We start from the raw sequence: 3557 nt of genomic DNA, 5'->3' as shown, positions 1-3557 counted from the left end.
CCCAGTGTCGTCCGGGTTTGACCCAGTGTCGTCCAGGTTTGTCCCAGCGTCGTCCAGGTTTGGCCCAGCGTCGTCCAGGTTTGGCCCAGTGTCGTCCAGGTTTGTCCAGGGAAAACCATGGTTATTCAGGTTGCACCTGAAAACAGTTGTAATGTACCTCCTGCCTCAGCCCAGGCATAGAGCAGGGAAAACCATGGTTATTCAGGTTGCACCTGAAAACAGTTGTAATGTACCTCCTGCCTCAGCCCAGGCATAGAGCAGGGAAATGCATCGTTAGATACTTATCTGCCCTCCTGCGTCACGTTATACTCAGAAGATCCCCGCTAAACAAAGAATCACATGGTTTATCAGTTGAGTACTGGATTGGGTGCATTTCATGTTCAATCAATTGACTTCTATTTTGCTACTTGTAGGCTACTGTCTGTAATTTGTCTCAATATATTTTATGATGTGTAGCCTGGAAAATGATTTGTTTTATTTAATCAAGGTTAAAAGATTAACGTTTCAGCTTTCACCAGAATAATCACACAAAGGGAATGGACAAGTTAAATGTATTTCAGTATGATTGAAATAGGACTATAGCCTGCTGTTTATATTGTAATGCATTAAAGCAGTCATCTTGGTTTTAATTTGATAGTTTTACTTGAAAAGGTTAACAATGATTTTGGAAAACACCTCTGTTACGAATTCCCTGTCGGTGACTGTTGTCAGCACCTCACAACCCAAAGCTGTCCACACCACTACCAATCAACCACAACCAGAGCTGTCCACACCACTACCAATCAACCACAACCAGAGCTGTCCACACCACTACCAATCAACCACAACCAGAGCTGTCCACACCACTACCAATCAACCACAACCAGAGCTGTCCACACCACTACCAATCAACCACAACCAGAGCTGTCCACACCACTACCAATCAACCACAACCAGAGCTGTCCACACCACTACCAATCAACCACAACCAGAGCTGTCCACACCACTACCAATCAACCACAACCAGAGCTGTCCACACCACTACCAATCAACCACAACCAGAGCTGTCCACACCACTACCAATCAACCACAACCAGAGCTGTCCACACCACTACCAATCAACCACAACCAGAGCTGTCCAGACCATTACCAATCAACCACAACCAGAGCTGTCCACACCACTACCAATCAACCACAACCAGAGCTGTCCACACCACTACCAATCAACCACAACCAGAGCTGTCCACACCACTACCAATCAACCACAACCAGAGCTGTCCACACCACTACCAATCAACCACAACCAGAGCTGTCCACACCACTACCAATCAACCACAACCAGAGCTGAGAGTCTAGGAGCATCCATACACCTGCCTTTCAAACCCTCCCTGACCTGTGTGTGTTAACTCCTGAGAGTCTAGGGGGAACCATAAACCTGCCTCTCAAACCCTCCCTGACCTGTGTGTGTTAACTCCTGGGAGTCTAGGGGGAACCATAAACCTGCCTCTCAAACCCTCCCTGACCTGTGTGTGTTAACTCCTGAGAGTCTAGGGGGAACCATAAACCTGCCTCTCAAACCCTCCCTGACCTGTGTGTGTTAACTGACCTCTTTCTCCCCTCTCTCTCCAGATGAAACCATACACCTGCCTCTCAAACCCTCCCTGAGCTGTGTGTGTTAACTCCTGAGAGTCTAGGGGGAACCATAAACCTGCCTCTCAAACCATCCGTGTGTGACCAGTGACCTGAAAGGTTGCTTGGGGGCCGGACATCTGCCCATCCTTTCGACTCTGCAGGTCACACAATACTGTCAGTCTCCATCTAGCAGTTACAGAGAGGAACATCTCTGTCTCTACAATACTGTCAGTCTCCATCTAGCAGTTACAGAGATGAACATCTCTGTCTCTACAATACTGTCAGTCTCCATCTAGCAGTTAGAGAGTAACATCTCTGTCTCTACTCTCTTCCGGTTTGGAGCGAGTGGTCGCATCGGCGCTTCGCTCCCGCAGGTAGTATAACTTTTTACATTTCATTATATTTCATTATAGCACAACGGTTTGATTTGTCTAATCTTAGCAATTTCTTCTCAGCTAGCTACATAGCCGTCTTTGTATCAAAGATAATTGCGTAATTATCGTATTTCGCCGTCCTAACGTAGTCTTCACTAGCCAGCTAGCTAACGTCCACTGATTAGCTGCACTGGGAAAACTACTACACTCAACTGAACGACTTGATTAGTGTAGTGTTAGCTAGCTACATAGCTGTCTTTGCTGTCTTCGTATCTTCGTTCCAAGATAATTGTGTTGTTTAGGTTTAGAGTGTGTAGTCTTAGAGTGATTATCTTAATTTACCGAGGTTAGCTAGCCAGCTATTTGTCGTCCTTAACGTAGGAGACTCTGCTAGCTAGCCAACAGCTAGCCAACGTCTTCTGAATAGAACTCAACAACCCGGTCGCATTCACAGGTAGTATCACATTTTCATTTCATTTCATTACAGTACAACGGTTTGATTTGTTTGATCGTAGCTAGCTACATAGCTAGCTACAACGCCGTCTTTGTATCAAAGATAATTGTGTAGTCTAGAGCGATTTTCTAGGTTAGCTAGCCAGCTATTGTCGTTCTTTTAACGCAACGTAACGTAAACAACACTACTAGCTAGCCAGCTAGCCCCCGAATAGCAGCACTGTAGAAACTATTACACTCAACGGAACGACTTGATTAGTGTAGTGTCAACAACGCACCCACTGCCAGCTAGCCTACTTCAGCAGTACTGTATCATTTTAATCATTTTAGTCAATAAGATTCTTGCTACGTAGCTTAACTTTCTGAACATTCGAGACGTGTAGTCCACTTGTCATTCCAATCTCCTTTGCATTAGCGTAGCCTCTTCTGTAGCCTGTCAACTATGTGTCTGTTTATCCCTGTTCTCTCCTCTCTGCACAGACCATACAAACGCTCCACACCGCGTGGCCGCGGCCACCCTAATCTGGTGGTCCCAGCGCGCACGACCCACGTGGAGTTCCAGGTCTCCGGTAGCCTCTGGAACTGCCGATCTGCGGTCAACAAGGCAGAGTTCATCTCAGCCTATGCCTCCCTCCAGTCCCTCGACTTCTTGGCACTAACGGAAACATGGATCACCACAGACAACACTGCTACTCCTACTGCTCTCTCTTCGTCCGCCCACGTGTTCTCGCACACCCCGAGAGCTTCTGGTCAGCGGGGTGGTGGCACCGGGATCCTCATCTCAAGTGGTCATTCTCTCTTTCTCCTCCATCAATATGACCATCGTTGTTGTAGTCATCACCCTCAGCCTCATTCTCTTTCTCCCCTTACCCATCTGTCTATCGCCTCCTTTGAATTCCATGCTGTCACAGTTACCAGCCCTTTCAAGCTTAACATCCTTATCATTTATCGCCCTCCAGGTTCCCTCGGAGAGTTCATCAATGAGCTTGATGCCTTGATAAGCTCCTTTCCTGAGGAGGGCTCACCTCTCACAGTTCTGGGCGACTTTAACCTCCCCACGTCTACCTTTGACTCATTCCTCTCTGCCTCCTTCTTTCCACTCCTCTCCTCTTTTGACCT

The sequence above is a fragment of the Oncorhynchus keta genome, unplaced genomic scaffold (assembly GCF_023373465.1).
Source record: "Oncorhynchus keta strain PuntledgeMale-10-30-2019 unplaced genomic scaffold, Oket_V2 Un_contig_3309_pilon_pilon, whole genome shotgun sequence".
In the NCBI taxonomy this organism is placed as follows: domain Eukaryota; kingdom Metazoa; phylum Chordata; class Actinopteri; order Salmoniformes; family Salmonidae; genus Oncorhynchus; species Oncorhynchus keta.
Note: the sequence above shows the minus strand (reverse complement) of the source record.